The sequence below is a fragment of the Triturus cristatus genome, chromosome 2_1 (genome assembly GCF_964204655.1).
Source record: "Triturus cristatus chromosome 2_1, aTriCri1.1, whole genome shotgun sequence".
NCBI lineage: Eukaryota > Metazoa > Chordata > Amphibia > Caudata > Salamandridae > Triturus > Triturus cristatus.
In genome coordinates this window covers 673,151,513-673,172,705 of record NC_140581.1, presented here as the reverse complement: position 1 = coordinate 673,172,705, position 21,193 = coordinate 673,151,513, and the positions used below count along the sequence as shown (strand labels likewise).

Sequence of the window (21,193 nt, the reverse complement as noted above, 5' to 3'; positions counted from 1 at the left end):
GTCTGCCACAGTGTTACGATTTACGTTTGTATTCCCATTGCAAAATGTCTGCCACTGTACTGACTTGTGCCAACAGGATTGTCCTTTGTCACTGTTTACCGCTCCCGGAAGACTTTATCTGTTGCTCACCTATTGTTTGTCCTTACGTGATCAAGACTCTGCATAGAGGTGAAACGCGTTGTTGTGAGGAATAAACACCTCTTTGGATATCACTTTGGATCTTGGATTTTACTGGTGACTGAGAGCGCAGTATTGGACTTTTGGGGAAATATATATATCTATATATATATATATATATATATATGTATATATATATATATATATATATATATATATATAATCAGTAAAATAATGTGATTCATTTTTGCTTTGTGAATGTCACTAATATGAATGAATATATCTGAATGAATATATATATATATTTTTGTGCAATATTTTGAGATTATATAGCTTCCATCAGCAACGCAAAAATGAATCACATTATTTTATTGATTATTTATATATATATATATATACATATATATATATAATCAATAAAATAATGTGATTCATTTTTGCTTTGTAAATGTGACGTAATATGAATAAAGATTGCCTTCAAACCCAAAGAGTGTCTTGCACAAGTTTCAAAGAGTGTAACATCTATAAATAGAATTGAATTCAGTAATTAAATACAACTTTTAATAAATGTAGCAAAAAGTGACGTCAAAGGTTTTCTGAAAATAAGCAAGCCAGGACAGCACAAATCTTCTGCCAGTAGCATTCAACCCTCCTGGTGGATACCCGGAACCAAAAGTAAGGTCCATTATTGGAGATAAACCACCTTGCACCAAGAGCGTAATCAAGCATATTTTTTATTGGACAGCTTTAACCTTTATATACTAGGTCTATCTTACATTCAGACATTATTAAGAAAAGTATTTCTTTACTGTACAAGTTTGATAAAGCTTTCTAATTTCCCTTGCCAACTGCTAGTCTTGCACATGCGGGTACATTCTTGCAGCAATGGGCTTTGGCGATGGAACCCTTTACCTGATAAACTTCAGTATTAGTTCACTTTCCACAATTAAAACCTGGTTGAAATCCCTCTTAGATCTCAGTCTGTTAGAATCCATGCCAAGGCTTTCATCTTGTTAGTTTTTGATAGCACCTAGAAACATCTTATTTCAATAGCGTTATTATCATCATCACCATAATCAATAGTATGGGAAGATTGAAAAAGACCTTGAAACAGGAAATCACTTTATAACTTGCTTATTTATAATATACACATTTGCTAAATTATACAGTCAGAACTTAGGGTGCCAGTCGGGTTGCGTAAAAGACAGGTTAGGTAACTCTGGGTATACTTCCCTATCTGAAAGTCAAGGGCTGCTATGTCTCACAGAGCACACGTTCACACCTACAGCAACAAGGTCACTCTAACCTCAAATGTCTGCTAAACTGTCGGAACTTTAGTCTTAGCATTAGTTCAGCAGCCCATATACATGTCAAGCTAGAAAAGTGACAAGCCTTTTGCCCTTTTCCAGCAAAGTGTACAATCACAAGACTGGTTTGTGTCGCAGCCGCACTGAGCGAAAGAACGGCAGAGGTCACTTACTGATCCAGGCACATACTGTAGCTTTGCATTTGTATACATTCATTTCATTTTGATAACTTTATTTCGGTCGGAGACCATAAAAGCACAGAATAAATAACAAGAAAATTACACATTTCATTTAAAACAATAAATAGTGTCAAGTTAATACAATGGTTAAAAGGCGTATTAAACTAATGTTATCAAAAGATTCATTTGTTAAGAGACAGAAGTGTTTAAAGAAAACATTTCCTTCTGCGCCAGAACCCATATAAAAAACGAGACATAGCAAAAACAATTGGGGGGTGAGTATCATATCTTAAGACCCTGCATGCGAGCATGCAGTGTCTAAACCCTAAGTTTTTGCAAATGGGAATGAGCCACTTTTTCCTTATTAAGTGGTATGCAGGGCAGAAAAACAAAACATGACATATATCTTCACTGCTATGATTACATGCCGGGCACACTGCGTTTTCCGATCTTGTCCATTTGCAAGTAAATGCTCTGAGTGGTAAGGTGCCGTACCTCAACTGCAAATAGAGTTTCCTAGCAAGGGACGGATGAATTACATCAAGAAAGGCCTCTGCTCTTGTTTCTAGTTTTACTAGGAGAAACTCATTAGTGAGTTTCCCCAAAGAGCTTGAACCATGCAAGGTTGCTAATCTCAACTCCCTTATGTGGCCTCTTAGATCAGGTTTAGAAATCCGTGTGCAGGCTACCTCCGGTAGTTCCCAGAGATCGGTCCTGCCAATCTTTATGCTGAAAGCCTTGATATGGGATAGCCATGGAATGTTCTTGCTTTTAATTAATGGCCAGACCTCCAGGAATTCTTCTCTGAAAGGTGCCAGTTCATGCACCGTCCAGAGCCTTTTCCAATAAAGTAAGGGTCGGAGAGTTGCCAGATCTTCAATTGGTTCTAGCCCCAGGTCGAGGCGTAGGGGAATGAGCGGTGTACTTACAGGAAGGCCAATGATTCTTCTCATAAAGCCCTGCTCAGCCAGGGTTAATTTGGCAATGTTTTTATGGCCCCATAACTCCGCCCCATACAATGAAGCTGTTCTAGCTTGCAATCGGTATATTTCAGCTACTGGAGCGGCTGGTTTGTATACCGTGGTTTGCTGGACTTTGCAAAGGCCCCCTGCTATTTGAGACAGTCTCAGCCATGATTTAGCGATTTGAGGTCCCCAATCAAAGTTCTCGGTCAACGTAATTCCAAGGTAGACAAAAGTCCTGACTCTCTCAAGGGGGGAGCCATTTAGGGTAGGATTTGGTCGAGTCTGTTTGGGAGGATTAAAGATCATAAATTTAGTCTTTTCTAGATTTATCTCCAAGCCTCTGGAAGTACAGAATACCAGGAAACCATCCAAGATGCGCTGGATGCCCGATGATGTTTTAGATATCAACAAAGTATCATCGGCAAACATCAGAGCGGGCACTCTACCAGTAGCCAATCTTGGGGCATCATTATTAGGGACATCAGCCAAGTGAGTAACAAGACCATTAATGTATAGGCTGAACAATGTTGGGGCCAGAACGCATCCTTGGCGCACTCCCTTCCTTACGGGAAAACGTGAGGATAGATCGCCATGTCTCCCGCATCTAACCTGGGCATAATTACCACTGTGAAATCTAGTCAGGATATCCAACAGGTAGGGTGGGAGACCCATTTCTGCCAGGACTTCCCATAGTTTTTTCCTTGGGACTAGATCAAAGGCGGCTCGCAGGTCCACAAAGATGAGGTAGAGACTGCCACCCTCTACTCTCACACTTTTCCAATATAGAACCTGGAGCCGGAAGATCTGGTCAATGGTGGAAATCCCAGATCTGAACCCTGCCTGTAATGTAGTCAAGATGCTGTTATCGTCCACCCATTCCTGTATTCTATCTAGGATTATCCTGCCCATTAATTTCTGGGTGGTGTCAATAAGGCTAATTGGTCTATAATTAGCCGGCTTCAATGGGCAGCCTTTTTTAAATATGGGAACTATCTCCGCGCCCAACCAAGTGTCTGGTAAAACAGCCCCCGCCAAAATGGAATTGAATAGTACAACCAGATACGGGGCCCAGATTTTTGGTTGGGAGCGGAATAAGTCCGGTGGCAATTTATCCAGGCCAGGTGCTTTGTTAGGAAGGAGCTTATTTATTGCGATTTCAACTTCTTTGAGAGTGATAGCCACAGGAAGTTCTGTCACAGGAGTAGGTGCACCCAACAAAGATGGTTGAGACTGGCAACCATATGAAGGTGTTAAGATAAAAGGGCGTGGATGGATCTCAGCATTAGATATGCTAGAATCAATTCCTCTGACCGAGCTAGACTCGAGGGACATGTCTGTAGCAGAAAGGTCCTCCGAATCCCCATACAGTTCCCCAAAATGGGATTCCCAGATTTGTGGTGCTATGTTAGCAACAAGGGATGGTACTACCCCATTCCCATCAGAGCTAACAATGGCCCAAAATGCCTTAGGATCTCTACATACAAGTGCTAATCTTAGATCCTCCCATCTTTGCTCCTCCCAATCCATCTTCTCCCTGGCGATAATCTTCTTATAGCCTAGGCGAAGTTTCTTTATGTTGGTCCTGTCGTTACCTTTAATTGCCGCGAGCAAGTCCTTTTTTGCTTTTCTACAAGGTTCCTTATACCAGGGGTGTGATCTAAGCTGGTGGTGTTTGTTTCCCACTGGATTAAATAGGCCCCGCAGATTATTAACTAAGTGAGTATGAATCTTAGTTGGATCACTCATATTGTCTATGCCTACATCCCCCATTGCGGAAAGAGATGGTAGAGCTGTCTGATATACTTGCGCAAGTTTAGCAGGGGATTTCAAAAAGTAGGGCCATTTTATTCTCCTCCTGTTATTGGAAAGGAGTATCGGGAGTATAGGGCTATTTGAGTTGGGGGGAGAGTTAGTTAGACCAAAACTACCCGGTTTCAGAGTCAGAACAAGGGCGTTGTGGTCGCTATCTTGCCTGGGATGGATTTCAAACTCTAATAAATTGCCCCAATGTCTTGCTTCCATTAGTATATAATCGATATTGGATTTTTGGCCCAGTCTGTTGAACGTGGGATGGCCTGGGCAATCGGGTTCCAATCTCCCATTACAGGCCCTTAGGGATAGTGCAAGAGTTAGGGATTTGATTTGAAGGACGAGTGGAGTCCAGGCTCTGACAGGGGACATCTGTGGTTCACGTATATGCCAGAACTGATCTTCTTCGTCTAGCTCGCCCATATTAGGAGACTCAAGGGGTTCAAATTGGCAGTTAAGGTCACCTCCTATTATTAATTGTGGTGGAGGGTCTAGAGACAATATAAAATGCCCCGAGAGGGCCGGCCAAACAGCCCTGTGCACTTAGGAGTAGGCAAAACACTCCTCCCCACTCCTCTGTCGTTGGAGAAGCCCCACCCCAAATGCAAAGCTGTAGCAGAAGGAAGCATAAAATGATAATAATGCAAGTTATTATCATTTTATGTTTCCTTTACTTCACTGCTGTGAAGCAGTGGGGCGACGCTCCTACGCCTTAACGGAGAAGCCGCCACTGTGTTTGGTGTGTCCTTTGAGTTTCTACACAAAGGACTCATTCCCGTAATTAAAAAGCCAAATGCCTTGGTTTTACTTTTCACAAACACAGATGGATTTGCAGATCATGTGGGTCAATAAAGCCTGCATTACATCATAACTTATCTGGAGAATATGTCCAAGACTTTGCTAATATCAGGTTAAGCTACACTTCTTCCGTAGGAGCTTGAAGCTCCTTAGATGACTGAAATCAGAGAATCCAATAAGTTATGCTCTTGCTAGTCCCCTTGAAGTATTTTCTACATATAAAGTAATTTATTTACCTGTTTATTGTGCATGAGAGGTTTGGTAATACACCTCTCCCCATTTCCCCATAGGGGCTAAGATAAAAAGGAGGTGACCCCGCTATCCCTCCTGGACAAAGGGTAGTAAGAAAGAAGCACCTGGGCCTGATTCATGGTTGACAGCCATCTTGAGGGATACAGTCTGTAAGTTCAAAAAAATATGGGCACCGTACCTAACGTATGTCAAATGAAATAGAGACCAGACACAGCCATTTCCCTTCATTCAGCAGGCTGGAAGTGAGGCGCTGGGTGGTGGAGCCAATCAGGAAGCAGAAGACTGTATGAACTGACTGGTATTGTTATTTTAGAATCATGCTTGGTTGTATCACTCGTCCCAGTGTGTATGCTCAGGTGTATCTGGACATGCTCTTTTGATATTTTACTGTGACCAGTTCATGGTTTCAAATGTCTAAGTAAAGTTGGTAAAAAAAAAAAAAAGGGTGGGCAATAAATCAGCAGCCATAAATTATTTCTGCGCTGGTGCAGGCTAAAGATTATTCTCTATTCACAAACATGCCCTGGACAGTGTCTGGAAATCTGCACAAATCACAGCTTTCCGGGAATGCATGTGACGTTTGTAACATTTCTATTTTCCCAATTCAGAACATTTGAGTATGTTACAGTTTTGAAAAGAGTAAAGTCAGACGTTTGCGGAACCGCATATTCTTTCATCTTCTGTTTTTTTTCTCTACAGGAAAAAAAATTTCCCCATGGAGAAACCGCTTCTCCATAAACTCAGCCAAGTTTCAGGCTGTTTTCATCTAGTTCATGTCTTGAAAGTGGATTTACTCCAAGTGCTTGCAGGAGCAAATTTCCAATAATTTCAATAAAAGCTAAGAGGATTATTTGAATGGTCATAATGTTCATAAATGTACAAGACAGACCACGCCTTGATCTTCCCATTTCACACCTTTGGTGTTGGTCTTAACCCTTTGTAATAGTATACAGCCGTGGAGTACAACTACACAGGAGCAAATGGAATTGTGCCTGCTAGGTCACCTTTTGTGAATGAGTAGCAGCTGTTAATCCTGCCATTTGCACTTGTGAAAATTATTTACAGCTGCAAATGTCTTACTAGGCCCCAGAATCATCCTGGCAGAGGGCAGCAAGGGCAGCTGCCAGACAGTGGAGAGCAGGGAATCATCACCTCCAGCCCTTGTGGGCAGAGGACAGTAAATAAGAAAAACGTCCAGCTGTCCAAGATTGAGGATAATACATTCTGAGCAGAACTGGGAGCACAGACAAAGGCTCGACACAACAAAAAGCAACGAGGTGGCAACTCTGTCCATGATGTAACAGTCCAATAATCGCTGACTCACATCTGATCATTGTGTCTTACAAATAAGGAATGCTAAATCCAAGTAATAGCAAATGAACAAAAATCCGAATACACATAACATCGTGAATCTACTGATTCACAGTACAGCTGACATCAAACAAGCACTGAGTGAAACAGACGCAATCACATATGTAAAGGAATATCACTGTACTTTATGGGACCTGCTACTGCTGGTTTACATCCTCTTCAGCGTCCAATGAAACTTCGTCACAGTCTGTATCAGCAGGGGCATCAATACAGCGCAAAGGATGTGTGTACGTAACCGAAAGACCATTAACATACATTCGATCTAATAAAATACAAGGTAAACATGTTGCGTTGTCATATACAAGAAAATGTGCACACATGTATTATTGCTGGCGGCGGCGCCTCCACTAAGGCGGAGGAGCGTCGCACCACTGCTCTCTGAGTAGTGTAAAAAAGGAAAAATAAAATGACAATAACACAATGTTACTATCATTTTATTTTTAGTTCGGGCTATGGGGCAAGGTTAGAGTGGGGCGGGGCTGGGGTCACAGGGAGGAGGAGTGGTTGGTGCACCATAAGTGCGCATGACAGTTTGGCCAGCTGTATGGGGCCGGCCAAACAGACATGCGCACTTAGCATTTCTCCACCTGGCTGTGTTGTACAGCTGGGTGGAGGACTGTCCAAGGTTCCCAGGCACAGGTTGCTCAAACCAATCACAATGCTGCTGTCATGCTGGTGACAGCAGCGTTGTGATTGACTTAGGGGAATCTGGGAGCCTGTGTGCTTCTGTGCTGCCGGGAGTTACGAAGAGAAGAGGACAGAGGAGAGGCGGCTGTCGTTCACAGGTAAGTCATTTTTTTAATCTTTTCAACCCACTTGCCCCGCCCCACCTCCACGTTCCGTGGCAGCCGTCACTGATTATTGCAGTATTGCAGTACACAATGGAGTGAATCTTGTAGGAGTACAGATAACCTTGATGGTCAATAAACACATTTCTAATCATATTTATATGAATCTACAATAAAACACGCTTTTTTATAATGCTGACTTATTAGAATACATTTACAGAGCTATGTCTTTGTGGCAAAAATGTGTCTTATTACAAAAAAACTTTTACCAGTTAGACCTAGTACACAATGTCACTGAAAGAACAAACGGCAGACAAAGTCCAAGCACATCCAGTCCATATGTACTACCAATTCATGAGGTGGTGCAATCTCTTCCCACACCCGCCGTCTAGGGGTGTCAAATGAGAGCCAAGTCCAAAAAGAAAGTTGGAAGGTGCACTTGTTCCGAAGTCAATGCAGGCAACGTAAAGAATTATTCAATGATTGTTTCCCTTTATTCAATAGATTTAAAAACAGTCCTTCCTTTAGATTAAATGCACAGGATTTCTCACGGCTCCAAATTAACGGGCGTGAGAACTTCTTATATATTGAGCAGCATCGGAAAGGAATCTGTATTCGCTAGTCCGTAGTACAGTGGTGAATCGATATGTAAGCCGATGCGTGGCAGAATCTGCATAGCATGATAACCGGCAGCAAGTACATGACCAATATTTAATATTATGGGCCCTGACGAAGTTCCCTCTGGCAAATAATTGGGAACGAAATGCGTTGGCTGTGTGCCAGTTTTTAAATCTATTGAATAAAGGGAAACAATCATGGAATAATTCTTTACGTTGCCTGCATTGACTTTGGAGCGAGTGCACCTTCCAACTTTCTTTTTGAACTTAGACCTAGTACACAATTCTGCAACTAAAACACATTGTAAGAATGACAATGTTGTCTAGCAGCACATCTGCTGCTTAGCATAGCTGAAAGTCACTGAAAAAAGCGCTATCATGTGGTCAGTGCAAGCCAGGTCATACACCTTTTTAGGTCTCGCCTGACCCAGCGCATGCGCTGGTCTGGCGAGACTTATTGAGAGGGCTCTAAAAAGTGCTACCAGGCCAGCCTAGAGCTACAGTGCATGTGCGCGGGCGCGCGCGCCGCGCTTTACCGCAATTACTTTCACTTTCACGGCCGCACGGCCGCTTTGACGTTTTCGTGATCCTAGCCTGATTTAGGCGCACCTTTAGGGTGGCTTTTATACTTTGAGTGTGTAGAACCTTTAGTTTTACTGTGTAGCTCTTTATAGGTGTAACAACTTGTCCAATTATCAAGCAGCTCCACATGTGTCTACCTTGCACATATGCAAAATAAGGGCATCAAAAGAGCAGCTCATTAACTGAGATTATTCACATAGAGGAATGATTTACATCTGGACATATCTCCTGCACACTTTGATCATGAAAACAAGGGACATCACATTTCTACCTGCTTAAAGAAAACCAAGTATATTTCATCTCTGCTTGAAAGCAATTTCAGAGGCTATCTGGAGACATAACGTCCTCCAAAGTACACCAGTAAGAGGACTGCTGATAGAGGGCCTTTAATTATCATAGAACGAACGGAAAGAAAATTAGGCTCAAATAGGATAAACTGGGAATTGTTTCCAAATTGACACGTGACACGCTCTTCACTATATACCATAGAGTTTGATTTGAGATGGCTTTATCTACTTACAAAGCGGCATTCTCGTTCTTCTAAAAAGTCAATGTCTGACAGACAATGCCTTCAAACATCTTTTCCGTTTTGGAGTGCTTGACATTTCCGTATACAGAAATGAGATCGTTTTAGGTCGAATCTTCTCTTCTTACCTTCAGTTTTGCCAGCCATTCATTTCATGCACACTATATACTTTTCTCTATTTTTTTTTTCTCTTATGCGTCTTTGTTTGGCAAAAGTGGGGTGTTTCAAACGTTCTTGCTGCCTTCAATTCTGCCATAAGAGGGGGGCCGGACCCCTCAGAGCATTATTGGCAGTATTGTGATAGCAGGGCAGAGACCCATTAGTCCTCAGAAGCAGCTTTTGTAAACATTAATCCACCTGTGCCATCATCCGGGATATTGTCACCAACTGATAGAGAATTCATCCATAATGTGGAACCCTGCTGGAGGTCACATGCAACAAAAATCAAAAGTACTTAGGAAAACCGGTTTTATTTGGTATATCCCAAAGGCGATATAATATGTTCATTTTCGCACAGTTTGCCTCATCACCTCGTTCAGCCCAGGACTTCTAGCTCAGATTCTAATGCTGAAGACTACTGCACAAAAAGTCAACAGTGCTTTTACGGATGAAAGCGAGCACCGGCACGTCTTGAAACTGCTGATAGCTTTTCGCCGTTTAGTGCCAAAAAAACAAGTCAAATGCCTCCCTTGTTCTGAAAATGTCCCTCCAACAGAGTAACAGCCTGTCTGAATTAATCGAATAGACAGGACTTCCTCATTATTTCTGCTGCACTCCTAGTTTGTTTAACTTTATTTAGAAGTACATTTATTTTCTTTCTATGTGAACATGTTTTAATCTCAATACTATTAAACTTTATAGAAAAAAAGTCTTCCAGTTATTAGAGATAAATATTTTCTTTGTTGTCTTTCTTTAACATTATTTAATAGATTTAAAAACATTATTTAAACTAACTAAAAATAATTCAGAAATGGAGACCGGTCACGTGTTACATGGTACTGGTGAGGCCATTGCTGTCCTATTCTGAGTTACTGCTAGTTCTACTCCAGACATAAAGGAAGCCATGGATCAGAAGAGGTTCAAGACAGAGCTGGAGACATAGTGGAATCTGTGCTGTCGCAGCAGACAGGGAGGTCGACAAATTAGATGTGCTTAACGCCTCATATGCCTTCAATATCTTTATATACATATACAACCATATTAAACTGAACGAACGTATGTCAAAATTGCAAAACTATCTAGAAATAAATGTAAAACTAGAGCAACAGTATTAAGCTGCTGAAATATGTAAAGGGTGTTTGCAATGTTTTGCTGCACGCTGACAAAGCTATGCCTGAAAGCGCTGAAAGTAAATCTCCAAAGTACGGCGTAAGGTGACGGGGAGATGTGTAAAGACATTAGTGGCAGCGCGGCCATGGGCGCCACTTAGGGCTGGCCAAGAGGAGCAACTGCTGGCAATGACTTGCTCTTGATGACACCTGGCACAGGATCCGCCACCGCTGGCCCGGAGGGCATGGAGCGAGCGCTGCCTCAGCCACGTACACTTTAACACATTTTCACTTCTAGTCCCTCCCCGGGTCTCTGACCAGCCGAAGGGCGCAGGGTGGGTCAAGGGGTTTATAGTATAATGGCCTCTGGGATCAACGGATGTGCGAGTAGCCCCTCTCAGAAGGCACTGATGAAGTATTTCCGTCTAAAAACGGAAGAAGACTTTGTAGAGAAAATGGACAGTAAGCAAAGTATTGCTGGAGGCTTCCTAGCGAGTTCCTTCACTCTCCCAAACTTGCCGTCCTTCTGGTGCACGTGCACTGGTGTCTGACACCTTCATGTGACTCCCTATAGTCAAGGCGGCCGTGGTACCAGCGGGAAGGTCGATTTGACAATCTAATATGGATCACCACTTACATTATGCCGATCGCAGCCTTAAGTTGATGCAATGAGTCGTCTCCCAGGACACAAATCACCCTACCCCTGTAGTGCGTACTGATGGATAGCACACGGTAATCCGTGTGTCACACTGCATCTCCGAGTGCTCTACAACCAAATGGACAGTCAGTCACCTTAGCCTTTCAGCCAGGCTGGCACCACATAAATGCCACATAGATGCATACATTGAAGTTAGAGGTAGGCAGCTGTGACATCTGGCCCATCATGCTGTCATGGAAGCAGCAACAGAGCATCAGGGGCACCCCGTCGACAGTCCGCGTCACTTAGAAACAAAGCAGCGGGTCCTGAACAGTGGAAGAAGCCGAACCTATTGATGGGAATCCTCTAATGTACCACTAACCACTGACTTGCTCCAAATTGAACTGAGGAAAGCCAAGGCTTAGAGCCTTGTAATATAAAGTGCATTTGAACGAAAAGTAAAGAAGGATTGATCAGCGATGGATTTAGGCGCCAAAGTGGCCAGAAACGAAATAAGATTATAAGAAGAAATCAACAGGATGAAGAGCATGAAGGATTCTGACATCTGTTGCTTGAGCCGCTTGCATAACATCCGCCATTTTAGCATTTCACCCCTTGAACACAGAAGCATCATGGAAGCCGCCCTCAATAGAAGACGTATTCTCAGCCGAAGAATGGTAAAAACCATGAAACACATGGAGCAGGAGATTCCCAGCATGACCAAACACGTGTTTACCTATCAAATAGCTGAAATATGAGTAAACACTGTATCTACCACATCATTCTGAAGCACGTGTGCAACATGCGTCACTGGTACAACACGTCACAGTCCGAACCAAAAGCAGCCAAACCCTGTGACAACGTGTTCGAATCACTTGCTACAGCTTACAATGAGTGGGGTACACCTGTCTACAGTTCCACTCTGGTTACAAGTTGGTGTATGGGTACACACTCTCCGTACACGGTTTTACTCAACACATTATAAACATTGGTTTGACTGTGTTCCCTCTGCAGCATCAAGAAGGTGTCAAGTTATTTCTTACTGCTACACCACTTCTTTCAACCTCTAACACTGACTATTGGTACCCCCATTTCTTACAATGTCTAGCTGTGTTTCTAAACTAAAGGTCACCACGTAAGTTTTTAATGTCCTTATATCCACTTTCTTTGTATGGCTACTTCTTGTATGTGAGTTTTCTGGGTAATTGTATTTTACTTTAAAGGACCATATATCTATATTTAGTAGTACAGTAGTCATCTCATGAGCACTGCATGGTGGTAGAGTCTCCTACTCAGCACAAATCCAAATATTATTACCTGAGTAATGCCCTTTTATTGTTACATGAGTAGTGCCACACGTTTAAATCCATCCGGCCTAGCCCTCTGGCCTCTAATATATAAACTGTATTGATGCCAAAAGGAACTCAGTACTGCCAATAACCTTTGCCTGAAATACTTCCTGTAGTGTCTGCACAGTTTGCAGTTACAAAAGAGGCCATTTGACTCTTTCACCTACTGCACTAGCCATTTCTCCCCAGGAGTCTAAAGGAAGGCGGGCCATTCCCAAGGACATAGTGGAATTCCCAGATGCAGGGTTGGATTGGGATTAAAAATCGGCCTGAGCACGCTAAAAAAAAGTGGCCCACATTTGCATATTGCCTTTCTGCAAAACGCTGCTTTGGCAAAATTTTATTTAAAAAAAAGGGTGGGGGAGGTAAAAATAAAAAGTACAGATTAGTTTACACTGGTGAAACACAGCTGAAAACAAGTGAGGCCACTTTTGCTCAGGCCTCCTGCCCCGCTCAATATGCAAGTATTAATGGGCCGGCCTAGAGAGAGAAAGGGAGTGACACCTCTGCCCGTTAATAAAAGGGAGGTAACGGACACCCATCTGCCTACAGAAAGGCCACTCGGGCCCCCACTGGGCCCCTGGCGGCATCTGAACAATGCAGAAGCAGCCCTAATTGGTGCCCCAGGCTGCTCAAAAAAGCAGCCCACGGCTGGAATTCGGATACCAGCCCCTCGGGCATTGCCCGAGTGCCCGCGTTACCAATCCGACCCTGCCCAGAGGAGTCAGCTCATGTCCCATTGCAGAATATGTGCTGTAGCAATGACTCCGCCCATGGAGAGTGAAGATTATGAGGACTACTATTTGTGGCCTTACTGGGAAGCTGGTTGCCAGAGGACCAGCACGGTCTAGAGGTCCCTGTGGGTGGATGATGCTTTCCCAGGCTCCTTTCCCACCCTCAGGCTCCTGGGGTTCTGGTCCTCTGACAGATTCCTTCACTGCCCCTCTGTTGGAGTGTGGCCCGCTCTCCAGTGGTCAGCAACACTCAAAGGGGACATATGCCCAACATTGTACCGGGTATTGAGGGGTTTATGCTGCAAATCAAACAAGAAAGGTCAATGCCATTAACATAACGTGGCCCCATATTTCTTCTAATAGGTACTCTTGTTAGATAGATTGCAGCCTAGGTTATGCCTAGATTGCCATGTACAGGAATATTGATCCCCCTAAACGATCTCTTAAACCAATGAGTGTGTGCAGTTTCAAGATAATTTTGCTCACAGGGGTTCTGTTTACTGTAGTCTGGCTAAAGTCTCGTAAAGTTTACAATATAAACGCCATTTTTGCTCAATGCCACTGTATAGAAAATTGTTTAACTTCAAAGCAGCTGTATTAATATGGTGTTGCTTACACAGGGCCAGGAGTTTTTACCTGGGTATTACCCTCTTCATTCAGAATAATTGGAAATCATGCTACACAGCTTCCTCATGACCTACAATGGCCTCCTCAAGGAGTGTTGCTACTATGGGCATGGTCGTTTATTGACACCCGTCTATTCTCTCGTTTTTTTTTTCATGTGTAGTGCACTGAATTAAAATGGCCTCACCCATCAAGGACCCGCCCACCAACCTACCAGGCACCTCCGCACCTCCGCTTTGCTGGTCTCTCACTAGCAGACACCCCATGCGTACACAAAAGCAGAGCAGGAGGCCGCGTCATCTTATCCCTAACCCCTGAAGCCAGGATTGACCTCCCACAACACATCGGAACCTCCAACTCTTTTATTAACTTTCACAAAAAGCTGAAGACCTGCCTTTTCCAGTCAGCCCCAAGGGCTGGCTTCACACACCTGCTACAGAGCGCCTAGATACCCTCACCAGTGCTTACAGTGCTATAAAAACTCCAATGACATAACATAACAAGGAGTGCCATATGCGACCCCCCTCTATGGTCAATCTATAGAAACTGCTCTGTCACTTCTGTGTGTTAAAACTGGATCGAGCAAACACTGCATGAACTGTTGCAATTGATTTTTCATTTTGTGTGTGATCGAAGCTGGTATTCAGTGACTTTTCTTCCAACCTCTCTTCTAGGGCACAGTAGCAGGAAGAGATTGTTTATTCGATCTGTGCTTCACTGGGTGCCAGTGGCAGGATTCGCAACACAGCTGTATGGTTTTAAACTATTCTGCATCCAATTCCATGTGAGCCCAGAAGCACAACCGCCGTCACTGGGTAAGACTTGACATTAAAAGTCTTTTTTTCTGGGGGGTTTCCCTTCTATGATGTAACAGCCTTGTTCATTCTACATACAGGCTCTATAGGTAGGGGAGAGGTGCGGCACACAGGGGAGAGGTGTGGCGGAGCGGCCAGAGTGGCTGACTCCGGAGCACGGGGCTCACGGTTCATCCCCGGCGGCAGCTCAGCTCAGCATCATGTGACTCTGGGCAATAGGTCACTTAACCTCCCCGACGGCCCCCAGTGCCTTGAAACCTTGAGGGGTAATGCGTTTGCGCTTTTAAACTATGGATTACGTTGCAGGACTGCGTGCAATGAGGGAAATATTGATCGGATGCTCTGCAAAGCTAGAAGCCATTGCAATATTAATTAATCTGCCCGCGTTCTTTTCTGCTGCTGTCGAGGAAAAGTCAAGGCTTATAAAATATTGTATCTATCTCAGTAGCTTCCAGGAACTTAAATGCCACTTTACATGTTTGTCTTCAAGGTCTCAATATAGTTGCTAATGAGCAAGCTCTTTTTTATTAAAGAATACCTCCTGCAAAGAATCCTTGGAATTTGTTATCACCTTATGTTTTAATGGGATTTATAAAACTCTGATTTATAAATGACAACTAATTGGAGCTGGTGGAGCTGCTGTTCCTGAGTAAGATGGGGTAGACTCGTTCAAAGTTTCCCCACTCTGCCCAAAGCGCAGTTTGCTCTCACCTGATATTTAATTCCCATGAGCCAAATGTCCTGCCCAAGAAGGGCGGTGCAAGAGGCGGCCACATTTAGTACCAGCGGAAAGGGTGTACACACTATCACACAGGGCTGCTCTTAATCCTGAATGAAATTTGGCGAACACACTAACAGCAGCACACTCCCCCTCCCTGCTGAAAGTCCTGCCCCTTGGGGTGGATTTCTGGTCATGGGGAATAAATAGAGAACTCACAGTTACTACACCTCAATTTATAACCTTACACATTTAATTACCTTTATTTTATCATCAGTATCTTGAAATCATCCTTTATCCCCGACTTTAAACTTCACCATAATAATAACAACGTGCCTAATATTATTTTTCATTTAATTAAATTACATCACGGGACTTTTTATTAATACTAACCCTAAATTGAACATTACACTTTTTAGTTAATTAAAATAAGCAAATATTTAATTGTAACACTACCCAAACTCTAAGTTAAATTAAATTAATTTAACTCATTATTTTTGTTATATTATTGATTATTCTAACCCTATTTCTTTACCTAGTTATTTAAATTAAAATGTAATGCCGTTATTGTAAACCTAATGCTTTACCCAACCCTATAATGTATAAAAAAATTAAATTTTTAACATTATATTAACTTATATAGTACTAAATTAACTCTTGCAATAACCCAAAATTAAATTACATTCAATAATGAATCTCATTCTAGTCTTAATGATAAACCTGGACTCGGCTATATTAAATACATATATTTTGATTTCATTTATTTATATTTGTTTAATATTAAAATCTAACACTAAATCTAATTATTATTTATGTATTTTAATTTAGGAATAAGTAAATCAATATGTAATAGACAGGCACCCAATCCTCTCTCTTGCCACTCAAAACTTCACAGCACATTCAGACTTCTCTCTCATCTTCAAAGAAACTTGATCATATCATTCGGATCTTCATCGAGTTACATTGCCTCCCCGTTGATGTTAGAAAGAAAATTAAACTAGGACGTCTAGTCTGCAAAGCCATCCACACCAACTCCACCTTATCTGTCGAAGATTCTAAAACTATCTCTCAGCATGAGAGTTCTCAGAGGAAAAAAGAATCTCCTGAAATCGAAAGCTGCAAAACCTCTAATGCGCATCAGAAGTCCTTCTCAGGAGCTACTACTCTTCTAAGGAACTCTCTACTCACAGGCGTCAGATTTACACCGACCATGCACTCTTTCTGCCAAAACCTTGAGACACACTTCTTCAGACCTTCTGACACAAAAAAAGAAATGTATTTGACTGTATGCAATCATATGCTTCTTTAACCAATCATTGTATGTTTTTTTAACACTATAGTCCTCACTGTCTGAGCAAATGTATTCTTTTCTTCCCCTTCCACTGATTTTCCCTGTGCTTCTCTCATCTTTGTCCCCCTCCCTACCTTCCAGTCCTCTAATCTTCTTCGTTTTTCCTTGTCTTCATCTCCCCCTATAATTCATGCACTCTTAATCCCTTCACCCTCCCCATCCTCTTCATCTTCTTCTCAGTCTCTCTACTTCTTCCCACACTGCTCGAAGGACCCTGCTATGGAGGGTGCTCTGTGTCCAGGTACAATGCTGCTGTTAAGATTTTAAAAAGCAGATTAAAACCAAAAGGCACAGACAAAACTCAAGGAAGCACTCAGATACTACAAAAAACAAGACTTGACGATGAAGGCTGCTGCCTATGCTAACAAAATCCCTAGTGCACAAAATGCTTCCCAAGAAGTCTTTAGCATAGTTAAAACCTTATTGCCTCTCTCAGTCTATTGATCACTCACAAAAACTTTGAAATAGGCTATTTGAATGCTTTCAGGAAAAGTCTAAAACATTTGCGATGCCATTAGAAAATCAAATATTAGCTTGTCCACGTGGGACTAAATAAGTCCTGGTCTAAGTTCTGTGCCTGTCCAATTCTGTAATTTTGATTCCCTTACTCAAGAAGGGATGGATCAACTGCTATTATCCATCAAATTAGGTTCGCCATATGTCCCTATTCTTCAGAGAACTTGGAAGTTAGCGGGTTCCACCCTTTCTCACTTGTTATTATATATTTGTAATAAATTCATACTGACTGAAGAGGTTCCTGTGGCTTGGGAAAATGTTTAGGTTACACCCCTTTTGAACAAGCCTACAACTGATCTTAACTGTATGAGAGGTTATTGTCCAATGCTCCCTCGCTGCCCTTTCCAGTGAAAGTCTTCAAAAAATGCATCAACAGTTATCATTTACTTGGAGGAAGATACAGTTTTGGATATTTCTCAATTTAATTACAGATCATACTCAGTACAGAAAGTGTGTTGAATTCTTTCTTGGATGATTTGTGAGCTCTAGCACACCTGCCCTTGTCATCAACCCTGATGATGCTAGACTTATCAGCTAAATTCAGTTTGGATTCACATGAAACAATAATTCTCAGGTAATCAGAGATGGGAATTGGAGGTCCGGCTCTGGATTGGTTGCTGTCATACTTGTCATAGTGGGCACAGCCAATATATTTTGCCCCTTATGCTTTGAATTGAAACTATTGCATCAAGGTGTCCCTCAGGGTTCTTCCCTGAGTCTGATAAAATGTAATTGTTATGTTCACCCACAGGATCTGCTGATCTGTATTTTCACTGCCAGCTTTATGAGCTAAATGAACAATACACAAAATGTAATATCATTTGTGTCCGAACCCTGTTCAGAGTGCCAAGGGGCAAGCAGGAGTTACTGGCCCCAACCATGGGGATTGATGCCTTTTACTTCCGATGTCCTAGGGCCCGATATACTATCGATGCTGAACAACTTAGCCAAGTACCCCTTAAGCGCTTCAATCTCAGTGGTAGTGCGGGTTGAGCAGTCCAAGGCTTCTCGGGGGGAGGTAAACACAGGGGAATGAACAGTGTCTTCATTGTAATGGGTTCGATGATGATGCAGGATCAGACTGAGTGACTCGGAACCAACGCAGCTGCTCCTTGATGTTGACGCATCCTCTAGAAAAGTACTGTTTTCAACGGGCCTGTGTGGCTTCTATGTCTAACCCGCACTTCATCCATGTCGGCTTGAGTTTTCAGATTTCACCCGCTCCAGCAAAAATCGTTGTCCCCGGTTGACACTTTATGCTTTTAAGCACTATATTTCAATGTAATCTTTAAAAATTCATAACTCCAGTTCTACTTTTTGTTATTTTGGTCTTGTTTGTTAATTAATTAAGCTCTACTTTTCTATCCTTACATGGTTTATTTTTGTGTGGTGTTTCACTGTTTTACTTTTTTTAAGTGTTGCACAAATACTTTACACATTGCCTCACTCAAGTTAAGCTTCACTACTCTCTGCCAAGCTACCAGAGAGTGAGCTCTGGTTAATTTAGGGCGTGTATCTGACTTAACCTGACTAGAGTGATTGTACCTACTTGGACAGGGTGCATACCTCTGCCAGTCAGAGACCCAAGTCCTAACACTTTTTTATGAGATGCCTTGTGCTGCAGTAACCACAGAAAAAATGAAGGGGCATATCAGCAATGAGGCGATAGAAAATTATCGCCGCTTTTGCGGCCGTTTTCAGCCGAAAAGCAGCGATAATTTTATCGCCTGATTAGCAAGGCCACGCTAACGCGTGAAACCTTGCTTTAGCGTACAAAATCTTAACGCCCAGCTTTGCATCTCTAATGAGATGCAAAGTGGGCGTTGCTGACCCAACATGACAGGAGAAATGTCGCTAAGCGACATTTCTCCTATCATCAAGCCCCACGCTATGAAGCATAGCGGCAAGAAAAGTAGCGATAACCCCTGTTATCGCTACTTTCCTTACGCCTGCTTCAGGACTGACTTAGCCATGATATCCTATGGAGGGTGGATATCATGGCTACGTTTTTGAGGCCCTATCAACAAGCTAACGCCACATTACGTGAGATTATCGCTGGGTTTCCAGCGATAATATCACGTTAGGCAGTTAGCGCTAGGATTTGTATCGCTTTTGAGATAGGCGTTGCTAATAGCATGCTATCTCAGCGATAAAAATCCACGCTAGCCGGCGATAATTATCCTAGCGCTAAGTGCGCTTAGCGATAATTATCGCCGGTTGTTGTTGATATGCCCCCATGTCGGTAGCATTAGAATAATGTATTCTTTATTTATGTTTTCACATTCATATTGGATATTAACAGCTGTGCATCAGAGGCCAGCTAATCATTCCTTGCCATGACAAATGGTTGAGAAAAATCATAACTCTCTTCATTTTTATGTCTCTTTGAACTTCGTACTTAACTAAACCGTCTTCGGTTTGTATTGGCAGTTGGTGCCCTTTTGTCAGTGAAATAATGAAACTCCTGTCAGTTTCCTTAGCTGCTGCTCCAGTATAACGCACTACATCAGAGACACCATATCAAACGTTCATCTTAAACCCTACAAATGTGTGAAATGTATTTATTCAATGTGAATGTTATGTGTAAGGAGACTTCAAAGCACACATAACGTCTTCAAATTATTCCATAAGTCCTAGGTTAAAAATCATTCCTTTAAACCTGTTTGCTTTTCACTTATATCGATTTATGGGACTACCTCAGCATAGGAGCACAACTAAAAATGGCTTCAGGTCCCAAATGTGATTATTTTAAAAATAATTACTAAAATTCACTTTGTAGCTGTTGTTAGTTGCACAGTGCATCTCACCGAAATATACTTTTGCAATTTCTGATTTATATAGCATGGCCACGTCCTAATGTCAGTGGGGATTTAAACAAATGTATTGTAACATTTTGTCAGCTGGAAAAGTGAATTTAAAAACGCTGTAACTCATTGAGAGGTTATAACTTGTCATTAATCCTTTCGCCTTCCAACACAGGAATATGCTCCCAGTAATGCCAAAGCTGTAACTTTATTCTGTTAATATATACATTACATTTTCAGTCAGACAGCTGAGTGGGAACAAATAGCTCTAACGCTAAAGTCACTTAATAATTAAGAAGTGGTTCTTTGTTCATCGCAATGGGTAGGACAGTTGGCCAGGAAGAACTACAAGACACAAAAGTTGAAGGGAGATCAAGTGACATCCTATTGAAGCAGAGGGTGTTTCTATAATGTTGTCAAGTGATTTAGGACAATAGATGGTTCAAAGCCCTATAGCAACAGTTCAACATATTTGTGTTGCTATACAGAACAGTAATGGGTTTTTATTCTGAAGAAGCACATTGTCCAAAATAGAGACATTGTCTTAGAATCTCAGAGAACAAACATCTGTTTACATTGATGCGAATAATTCTGGATATGTACGACTTTTGAAGTCATACTCAAATTTTGGAAGGGGCAAGATTTTAACTAAAACTACCCGGCCAAGGGTTTTTTAGGTCAAGCCTAGGCAGCGCATGTGCTGTCTCTTCAAGACATGCTGCATTTACTGTACGGGCTTACAGCCTGTCCATTGCCTTTTTATCTGTCACTTCGATTGTCCAACAAAAAGCCTTGCTTGCTAGTGGCTAATCCTCCTTATTTGTCCCTCCTTATTTTCATTTGTATCTTCCCAAGGAGCAGAACCTAACTACTGTATCTTTATGCTTTAGTCTTCATGTGTTGTTTTTGTGGAACTCTTTATTTCTTTTGCTCACTCCGTTCCGAGCTCCATTGTGGTCTACAGCTGCACAGGGCTCTGGCACTGGCATGGCAGCCGAGTAGAGCAGAAGCGTTTCCCTTGATCAGGCATTAGCATGCTGGCCACTTCAAGAGGCTGGGTGCCTTT

General features: G+C 42.2%; 1 protein-coding gene across 4 annotated transcripts in view; it reads right to left on the bottom strand.

Annotated features, from left to right (window-relative positions):
• The window catches only part of CAMK4 (calcium/calmodulin dependent protein kinase IV), a 1,094,446-nt gene that overhangs the window by 935,060 nt on the left and 138,193 nt on the right, over positions 1 to 21,193 (bottom strand). The window lies entirely within an intron of this gene.